We start from the raw sequence: 11,711 nt of genomic DNA, 5'->3' as shown, positions 1-11,711 counted from the left end.
TTCTAACTTATTAGTGGATCAATTAGTATAGTTTACCCTTTTTACATAAGATAGCTTAGTTATAGCTTAGTTTAAATTGACAAATATAAAAAAGAGTAAGCTAGGAACTTGAACATAATAGATTTAGATCCCTAAAACCGTGTATATATAGCATTACATGATGTAATTAAACTGACAATATTTCATCAAGGAGAAACATTAAAAACTTCAAAGGCTACCCTAAATTACTTTTTAAGAGAATAATGAGAATTTTTAACTAAACTTGCATGACATACATAAGTGATAAATGATTTTTCAGCTAGAGAACACACAACCTGTGAGTTTTGAGCTTAAATTGTATGGTTGCATTCAAACCATAATTTCATTTCTGTGTGTTACATTTCCTTTTATTCTGATGTTCTTTCCTTTGCTTTAATCTATATGTCCAATTATAGAATATAGAATAAATACATACCAAGAGAATGATTGAGGCCATCATTTGATTTTAGCTCACTCATCCCAAATTAGCCTACCTTTTACATCACCCTTGTTAGCCCCCTTGAGCCTTTTAAAACCCCTTTATTCTTTTTAGCCAAATTACTAGCCTTAAGCAGAAAAACAAAAGAAAATCCCAAGTGAATCCTTGGTTAGCTTAAGATAGAAAATTATAAATAGAGTAAAATATGGGAAACTTATTGGGAACATAGTTGATAAAGACAAAAGGTAGAAAAAATTAAAAAGAATAAAGCAACTCAAAATTTTGGGGAGCAGGATCATCAAAATTCAAATTAATTAAAAAAATTACCATGTGTATTCAAAAAAAAAAAAAGAGAAAAAGTCAGTTTTCAAGCATGTAAATAAGGGGATACAAAAAGAACTCCCCAATGCAAAATAAAAAGTAATGCACATGGGATATAAACAAGAATTGAAACATGAGCATGTGACATCAAAAGCGAGAAAATAGGGAGAATAGGTAAAGAAGCATTGTTTTACTAAGTATGTATGTTAGGTGAAATCTTAGTCTAATTAAGGATTCACTTGTTAGCTCACTTAGCCTTATACATATATCCTTACCCTTTGCCTTGACCCCATTACAACCTTAATTAAAGACCTTATGAGTTTTGGTATGACTATATTCTATAATTGTTGATTGGTTAGACGAAAAACAAGGTTATAGAAAGGAAGAATAAAAAGAAAAATAGAGCGGTTAACCCAATAAACACTGAGTGATTAGAGAGAAAACACAAAATCCAGTGAGGGTTCAAAAGCTCATTAACATTTATCTCTGATTGTCTTGCAAGTTTTTTCTTCTCTCATCTCATTTGCAAAAAAGTGCTTTATTATTTGAGGGTTAGCTATATATGTATATATATCTCCTTGAGAATGTGAAATAATTTGACTACATGTAGGCTTTATATATGAGTGGATGAATTTGAATTGCATGACTCATTAGGTAGATGCATTTAGCATAGGTTGCATTTGATAACATTCCATCACTGTAACCTTAATTATTTACCTTGGATTTAGAATGAGGACATGCTAGTGTTTAAGTGTGGGGAGGTTGATAAACCCATATTTCATGAGTTCTTTTGTGCTTAATTTGAGTGATTTATACAATCCTTCACCTACTTATTCACATTAATTACATGGTTTTACTTTCCCTTCCTTATTATGTGATGTAAATGAAAAACATGTTTCCTAAGCTTTAAAATCAATTAATTTAATTACCTTTATTTCCATTCGATACCGTGATTAGTGTGTTGAGTAGTTTCAGATTTTCTAAGACAGAATGACTTAAAGGACGGAAAAGAAAACATACAAAAATGGAAGAAGAAAGCAAAAGGGAGCTTTAAGGAAATTGGTATCCACGCGATTGCATGGATGACGCGATCGCGTGCCAAGCACAAATCAGCAGCGACGCGGCCGCATGACTGACGCGACCGCGCGCCTTAAGCAGAACGCACATGACGCGGTCGCATGACTAACGCGATCGCGTGACAAGGAAAAGCTCCAAATGACGTGACCGCGTGACCCATGCGGACGCGTGACAAAGGCCACGCACTAGAATTTACAGAATACGCCCCCAGCGAATTCTGAAGCCCTCTTTGGCCCAGATCCAAGTACAGACAGCATAGACCAAAGGTTATAAAGTGTGGGAATGCACCCATTCAAAGAGAGCTCGCATATTTTACTTTTCAATGATTTAGATTTAGTTGAGAGGGAGATCTTCTCTCTCTCTTTTAGGATTTAGGATTTCTTCTTGTTTTAAGAGTAACTCTGGATCCCAGGTTTAATGTTCTTTTATTTTAGTTTTATTTATTCCAATATTTGAATTGATTATTATAATTTGATTTATGAATTATTCCATGTCACAGATTGTTCTTTGAATTAATGATATTTGAGGTATTTTCAGTTTATGATTGTTCTCTTTGATTTAAGTTATCATTGCTTCCCATCTAAAGACGTCTTTATTATTTCAGCAATTTTACTTTTTTCCCCTTTTGGTTCTGGTTAAGGATTCAGTAACTCAACAGTTATTAAACTCAACATAATTGATAATCATTATCTTGCTAATTGAGCTGAACTTAAGTAATCCCAACCTTTTCTTAGGAAATAAATAGGATTCAAAGGCCAGATTAATTAGTCCATTGACTTTCCTTTGCCCTAGTAAAGGTTGACCAAATGGAGTTTAGATTCAACTTTCATTATAGTTGAGAGAGATAACTAAGTTGGACCTCTAATTTCCCTTATCTTGCCAAAAGTTGTTTTATAGTTATTATTTATTTTTAATTGACATTTAATTCACTCGTCAATTAAATTACTTGCTTCTCACCTTATAAACCCCGGTTACAACCTTTATAACTAATAATAAGAACATACTTCCTCGCAGTTCCTTGAGAAGACGACCCGAGGATTGAATACTCGGTTAACAATTTTTAAGGGGTTTGTTACTTGTGACACCCAAAACATTTGTACGAAGGGATTTTTGTCGGTTTAGAGACTATATCTACAACGCGACTGTTTTTATGACATTCTTTACTGGCAAAAATCCTACCGTCACCCATCCTCTCTGTGAAAATGATCCAAATGCTCTGTCACGGCACGGCTAATCATCTGGAGGTTCTCGATCATACTGGAATAGGATTTACTATCCTTTTGCGTCTGTCACTACGCCCAACACTCGCGAGTTTGAAGTTCGTCACAGCCATCCCTTCCCGGATCCTACTCGGAATACCACAGACAAGGTTTAGACTTTCCGAATCTCAGGAATGGTCATCCATGGGTTCTAACTTATACCACGAAGATACTAATAACTCGGACTCGGTCCCTTGTATTAGATATCTAAGAGATACTCATTCTAGCTTGGTTGCATGTAGAACGGAAGTGTTTGTCAGGCACGCGTTCATAAGTGAGAATGATGATGAGCGTCACATAATCATCACATTTATCATGTTCTTGGGTGTGAATGGATATCTTAGAAGCGGAATAAGTTGAATTGAATAGAAAACAGTAGTACTTTGCATTAAATCATGAGGAACAGCAGAGCTCCACACCTTAATCTATGGAGTGTAGAAACTCTACCGTTGAAAATACATAAGTGATGAAGGTTTAGGCATGGCCGAGAGGCCAGCCCCCAAAACGTGATCACAGGATCAAAATTACAATATGGGATGATCCGAAGATCTCAAATACAATAGTAAAAAGTCCTATTTATACTAAACTAGCTACTAGCGTTTACAGAAGTAAGTAATTGATGCATAAATCCACTTCCGGGGCCCACTTGGTGTGTGCTTGGGCTGAGCTTGAATGTTACACGTGCAGAGGCTTCTTCTGGAGTTGAACGCCAAGTTGTAACGTGTTTTTGGCGTTCAACTCTGGTCCGTGACGTGTTTCTGGCGTTTAACTCCAGACTGCAGTATAGAACTGGCGTTCAACGCCCTTTTGCGTCATCTAAACTCGGCCAAAGTATGGACTATTATAAATTGCTGGAAAGCTCTGGATGTCTGCTTTGCAACGCAATTGGAAGCGCGCCATTTCGAGTTCTGTAGCTCCAGAAAATCCACTTTGAGTGCAGGGAGGTCAGAATCCAACAGCATCAGCAGTCCTTTTTCAACCTCTGAATCTGATTTTTGCTCAAATCCCTCAATTTCAGTCAGAAAATACCTGAAATCACAGAAAAATACATAAACTCATAGTAAAGTCCAGAAATGTGAATTTAACATAAAAACTAATGAAAACATCCCTAAAGGTTACTAGATTCTACTAAAAACATACTAAAAACAATGCCAAAAAGCGTATAAATTATCCGCTCATCATGCATGCGCACAAAACACTTTTTTTTTAGGAACAGGGTAAAAGGACATGTGTGCGTATGCACAGATGTTGTGTGTACGCACAAGAGCAAAAAAATTTGTGGTCCGTGCACACAGCTTGTGCGAATTCTCCCAACAGAAGGGGTTCTGAGACTTGTGCATACGCACAGATGTTAAAATCTGGGGGAAGTGTGCATGGGCACAGGTGTGTGCATATGCACACTGCCCTATTTTTGCAAAATTTTTAATGCCTTTAAGGCACCAAAATGACTTCCAAAATAGTTTTTTCAAGCCCCAAATCATTTTAAAACCCCAAAAACACATTATCCCACTAAGATCACCTAATAAACACCAAAATGCAACAAAATTAAGCCTAGAATTCTATTAAACTAAGCTAACAAAAGAGACAAAATTCAATAAACAAAAGCTAAAAGAAGAGAAAGGTTAGAAGGATATTACCATGGTGGGGTGTCTCCCACCTAGCACTTTGGTTTAAAGTCCTCAAGTTGGAGTTTTGAGTGAAGCTTGTGTCATGGTGGCTTATGCTTCCACTCATCCTTGAGTTGCCACTCATGTTTGCTCTTCAAATCTCCTCCGAAATCCTAAACGAAGTACATCAATCTCTCAAGCAACTTCAAGCAAGCAATTGGGATCCAAAATTGTTTATTGTAGAGGTGTATGCCCGAATCCCATACTTTGGTTTCTCTATCATCCTCTTGTTGACAATCATTTGTGCCCTTGGATGAACAACCTCTTGAATTACCTTTGAAGCACCCAATGAAACGTTGTGATCCTCCCATTTGGACCTTGTACCACTTATGCTTTGAACTCCTTTGGCAACCAACACCCATTTCTTCATTGTTGAACATCCCAAGAAGGATCTTAAGTTGATGATCCGTTTCCAAGATAGCAACTTGATGTGGACCTTTGAAGCTCATGGAGGATATTGTCACCCACTCAGTTTGCCCTTGGTTTGGAGTCATCCTATTGGACTCTTGTATGAATACCTCCACTTCTTGGGTGACTACCTCTTCCTCACCATCCTTTTCAAGCTCTTCCCTATCTCTCTCAAACTCAAGAGGGGAAATTTTCTCAAGATCATTGAGGGGGTTGACCAAGGTAGACAAAAAATCATTGATGATGCAATCCACTTCTTGATCAAACTCCCTCAATTCTCCATTTCACTCTTCCAGTTCACTAGTTCTACCTTCCTCCTCTTTTTGTAATTCTTGTCCTAGCTCTTCTTCTTTCCCTTGAAGCTCCATGTTCTCCTCCTCTCTACACTCCTTCGTTGCTCCTCCACATTCCATAAGGGGAATGTCTTGATTGCTTGAGCGTAGTGAGGCTAAGCGGAGGCTAAGCGGTTCATCGCTTCGGCTATGGTAGCTATAAACTCCCTTTGCTTCTTTCGGAACCTTTCTTGCTCTTGGAAGAATGCTTGAAGGTCTTGTTGTTCTTGGGGCAAGGGTTGGGGAATTTCATGTTGAAGTGAAGAAGGTTCAATGGTTGGAAAAAAGGTTGTATAGTTGGGAGATGTGTTATGTGGGTGAGGGTATTGAGATGGTGTATAAGGATGCGGTGGTTCATATGGTTAATGGCAAGGTGTATAAGTATCTTGATTCCATGCAGGTTGAGGGTGTGATACTTGATGGTTCGGTGGTTGGGGTCATGTAGGGGTATCTTTCATATCTTTGAATTTGATATGCACATTGGAGAGGGTTTGGGGGACGATTTGGCTCGTTGTAGTATGGGGAAAATTGCTCCTCCCTCCATTGATTCTCCCATTCCATGATGAAATCCCAATTTAAATTCATCATTTCCTATAAAATACTCACAACCAAGCTCCAAGCCAAGAAGGTGATAACTCATAGAGAAAATTGAAAATAAAAACTAAAGACATCGATTAACAAAATAAACAAAATCCTAATTATCAATAAAAGCTAACAAACAACCAAAAAGTAAGATATTTACACTATCAACATATTCACAACAACCAAAAGATAGCACTCAATTGCATCCCCAGCAACGGCGCCAAAAATTTGAAAGAGCAAAACCGTCGGCTTAGAATTTTTCACAAAATAAATTCCGTTGCAAGTATAGTTCCAAGCCAACAAGTAATGCTCAAATCAAATTTAAATCAAAAGATAGTCACAATTAAAACACAATAACCGGGAGTTTGAAGTCCCGGGTCGTCTTCCCTAGGAGTTACAATTAAGTGATCATTTATTGGCTATGATTGATTGCATGAGAGGCAAGAAATGTAAATAGCAAAAAAGTAACTTAACATACAAGAAATTGAATGAAAGCAATTAAATAAACATGCAAGAAACTAAAAGTCAAAGTAATTAATCAAGAGAAAGGGAATTCAAATGCAATAAAACCTCTTGGCATGGATTGAGAGTTAAGGTTATCTATCCTAGTCATTGACCACAAACACATGATGATTATGAAGAGTTAATCCTACTTAGTCAACCCTACATCGAGGATAAGTCAAATAGGCATAGTTGATCCCAATCTATAAGTCCTAGTCAACACTATTAATGGAAGACTTAGAGTCAATGGAAACCAAATCAACTAACTACTCTAATATATCAAACAAGAATGGACATCAATGACTCAATGAGCACCAAAGTCCTCATATCCAAACCAAGAGTAAAGAAAAACTAGGTAAATACTAAGCCAAGCATTTTGTCAAACACTTGGTGTACATGAGAATAAAATAATATTAAAATGAATTAAAAATAAAATCTAACTACCAAAAGCAAGAAAATGATAATAACAACTAAAGGAAGCAACAATTAACATGAAAACATAAATTTGCATTAAGTGAAATTAAAATTAACATGAGTATCCATAAACATAAAAATGACAAAAATGAGAAATTAAGAAGAAGAACTAAGAGAACTAAGACAATAAAGCATGAAAACATAAATGAAACTATATTAAAACAAGAATTAAAAGCTAAAATTAAAGGAAAATTAACTAAACCTAACCTAATTCTAGAGAGAGGGGGGAGCTTCTCTTTCCAGAAAACTAAGACAAGAACATAGAAAAGCTAAACCTAATTGCCCCCCTTGCTTCCGCTTGAATTGGGGTTGAAATAGCTTCAGAAATGAGTTGGATTGGGTTTTGGAGGTCCAAAATTCGCTCCCAGCGATTTGCATTAATGAGCTCATGTGACTCGGATCACACGTACGCGTGGGTCACGCGCACGCATCGCCCGGCTCGCACTTGTGCGCGCGCACTGATGTGTGAACTTTTTGTTGATATAGAATTTCCTCAATTGAATGAATTCTCGTTGCAAGTGTAGTTCTATACCAACAAAGAATCCTCACATGCAAAAATTTGGTTGTCACAAGTAATAAATCCCAATGAAAATTAACCGAATTATTTAGACTTCGGGTTGTCTCACAAGGAATTGCAATGATGTGCTCAATTATTGGCTATGAAGAACAAAGGGTTTGGTTGATAAAAGGGGCAAGAAAATAAATGACAAGAAAAGTAAAGAGAGCAATTTAAGAAAGCAATTAATAAAGAGAGACATTCATGGCAAGGCTTGAGATCATAGGCTTTCTATCCTAGTCATTAATCATAACAATACTTAACAAGAATTTATCTTATTTCGTCATCCCCAATGTAGGAAGAAGGTATAAGTTCTATTAGAGAAAGTCAAACAAGACTAGTTAATCTCAAATTAAAAATCCTAATCAACTCACTAATTGAATTAGCAAGAGATTAGAGTCATTGAAAATAATATTAACTAACAACTCTAGATCACCAATGTAAATTGGGTATTAATGACTCAAGATTACCCAATTATTCTTTCCAAGCCAAGAATGCTCAAAATCTACTCTAAAGCCCAACCAAGCATTTTTTCAAACACTTGGAAGGCATAAAAGGAAAGCATAGTAAATGTGCAAGAATAATAAATCTACCAACTACCAATTGCAAGAAAAGTAAATCAACAACTAAAATCATCAATAAAAGAAACATCAACATTAAATTGCATTAAAAGAGATCTAAATCCAACATGAACATCCATGAACATAAAAGAGAGCATAAAAGGAAAATTAACACTACAAACCATGAGAATCAAAGAGTAGAAGCAAGAATTCACAAAGGAGATGAGATGAAATCATGAAATTGGACCTAGATCTAAGATGAAAATATCCTAAGAATCCTAATTCTAGAGAGAAGATGGAGCTTCTCTTTCTAGAAACTAACCTACATGATGCTATACTACAAACAATTGCTCCCCCCTTGTCCAAGCTTGAATTCTGCATGAAATAGCATCAGAAATGAGTTAGATTGGGCCCAAAAATGCTTCAGAAATCGCCCCCAATGAGTTGCCTAAAATGGACCCACGCTGCTCCATCGGTGCACACACATACAGTGCGCTTGCGTGCCCCTATACATCAGGAAACTATGAAAAATTTTATATCATTTTGAAGCCCTGGATGTTAGCTTTACAATGCAACTAGAACCGCCTCATTTGGACCTCTGTAGCTCAAGTTATGGTCAATTAAGTGCGAAGAGGTCAGGCTTGATAGCTTTGCGGTTCCTTCATTTCTTCATGAGTTCTCCCACTTTGCATGCTTTTCTCCTAACTTCTTCCATCCAATTCTTGCCTTATGAACCTGAAATCACTCAACAAACATATTAAGGCATCGAATGGAATTAAAGTGAATTGAATTTAGCTATTTTAAGGCCTAAAAAGTATGTTTTCATATTTAAGCACAAATCAAGGGAGAATTGCAAAACCATGCTATTTCATTGAATAAATGTGGGAAAAGGTGATAAAATCCTCCCAAATTAAGCACAAGATAAACCACAAAATTGGGGTTTATCACGCACGCATCGCTTGTGCGCACACACAGATGCTGGAACTTCCAAACTCCATTTCTTCATGGTTTCTTCCCTTTTGCATGCTCTTTTTCTCACTTCTTCAACCCATACTTGCCTTGGAAACCTGAAATCACTCAACAAACATATCAAGACATCATATCGAATTAAAGTGGATAAAATTTAGTAATTAAAAGGCCTAAAAAGCATGTTTTCACTTTCAAGCACAATTTAGGAAGAAATCAAAAAACTAAGCTATTTCATTGAATAAGTATAGGAAAAGTTGATAAAATTCACCCAATTAGAGCAAATAAATACCATAAAATGTGTATTTATCACATCCCCACACTTAAACAATAGCATGTCCTCATGCTATACTCAAGAAGGAAACAAGGGGTATTATATTTATTCAATGCAAGGAAACTACCTATATGCAATCTACCTAAATGAATGCAACTACTTAGTCAAAATAAATCAATTTCCAAGAATACATATATGAACATAAGGGCTAAAGCAATCTTAACCAAGTCAAATCCATAATTGATTAGAGTTATTGAAAAGCATTTACAAACTTGCAAGAAAGGAATTAAGCATAGGTGAAAACATGTAATCAAGTAATCAAACCCTCACCGGATGTGTATCCGCTCTAATCATATCGTGTATAGGGTCAATTCACTCAATTCTCCTTTAATCGAGCTTTCTAAGATTTGTTTTTCATCTAACAATCAACACTTATTCAATGTATGCATAAAAATATCATGAGGACTTTTCCATAGATTGTAATGGGGCTAGGATTTAGGTAAGGATGCATATGGTCAAGTGAGCTTGAAATTTACATCTTTGATTAGCCTAAGCTCTCACCAAACCCACTTAACAACCTATACAACTCAAAGCAAACCTAACTACCCATTTCTCACTTTTCTCACACACTCATGCATTTTCTTTTTAATCTCATGTCACATATGCATTGTTCTTTTATTCTTCAAACTTTGGGGCATTTTGTCCCCTCTCTTTGTATATAGTTTTAATTCATTACATTTTGTTTCTTGTAGATAGCTTAGGTTTAGTTTAATTTCAAGCTTAAATTGATTAGATTTTTGTTTTGATCATGTGTTCTTGAGGAATAATATGTTTTGGGGTTGAAAAGCTATTTTGGATGTAAACTTTGGTGCCTTAAGGCACTAAAATTTTTTTAGAAAAAACAGAGCATGTGCGCGTTGATGAGCAGATAATTTATACGCTTTTTGGCATTATTTTTACATAGTTTTTAGTATGATTTAGTTAATTTTTAGTATATAATTATTAGTTTTTAAATAAAAATCACATTTCTGGACTTTACTATATGTTTGTGTATTTTTCTGTGATTTCAGGTATTTTCTGGCTGGAATTGAGGGACCTAAGCAAAAATCTGATTCAGAGGCTGAAAAAGAACTGCAGATGCTGTTGGTCTGACCTCCCTGCACTCGAAGTAGATTTTCTGGAGCTACAGAAGCCCAATTAGCGCGCTCTCAATTGCGTTGGAAAGTAGACATTATGGGCTTTCCAGAAATATTAGTCCATACTTTGTCCGAGATTTGATGGCCCAAACTGGCGTTTAAACGCCAACTTTCTACCCTTTTCTGGCGTTAAATGCTAGAACTGGCATAAAAGCTAGAGTTAAATGCCCAAATTGGCACCAAAGCTGGCGTTTAACTCCAAGAAAGGTCTCTACATGTGAAAGCTTCAATGCTCAGCCCAAGCACACACCAAGTGGGCCCCGAAAGTGGATTTTTGCATCATTTACTTATTTCTGTAAATCCTAGGCCATTAGTTCATTATAAATAGGACCTTTTACTAATATATTCGCATGCTATCATAGACTATCATCTTTTCAGGTTTGGAGGCTGGCCTTACGGCCATGCCTGGACCTTCATCACTTTTGTATTTTCAACGGTGGAGTTTCTACACCCCATAGATTAAGGTGTGGAGCTCTGCTGTTCCTCATGAATTAATGCAAAGTACTATTATTTTTCTACTCAATTCAAGCTTATTCTTATTCTAAGATATTCACTCGCACTTCAACCTGATGAATGTGATGATCCGTGACATTCATCATCATTCTCACCTATGAACGCGTGCCTGACAACCACTTCCGTTCTATCTGCAATAGCTTGAGTGTGTATTTCTTAGCTTCTTGGTTTACGACGCATGGTTGCTTCTCCTGACAATAGAGCCCTCCATTCCGTGAGATCAGAGTCTTCGTGTTATAAGCTAGAATCAATTGGCAGCATTCTTGAGATCTGGAAAGTCTAAACCTTGTGTGTGGTATTCCGAGTAGGATCTAGGATGGGATGACTGTGACGAGCTTCAAACTCGTGAGTGTTGGGCGTAGTGACAGACGCAAAAGGATCAATGAATCCTATTCCAACATGAGTGAGAACTGACAGATGATTAGCCCTGCGCAACCCGTAGCCGGACCATTTTCACTGAGAGGATGGACGGTAGCCATTGACAACGGTGATCCCCGAACATACAGCTTGCCATGGAAGGGAGTACGCATAATTGGATGAGGGCAATAGGAAAGCAGAGGTTCAGAAG

The sequence above is a fragment of the Arachis hypogaea genome, chromosome 12 (genome assembly GCF_003086295.3).
Source record: "Arachis hypogaea cultivar Tifrunner chromosome 12, arahy.Tifrunner.gnm2.J5K5, whole genome shotgun sequence".
Classification (NCBI taxonomy): Eukaryota; Viridiplantae; Streptophyta; class Magnoliopsida; order Fabales; family Fabaceae; genus Arachis; species Arachis hypogaea.
This window is presented reverse-complemented; position numbering follows the sequence as displayed.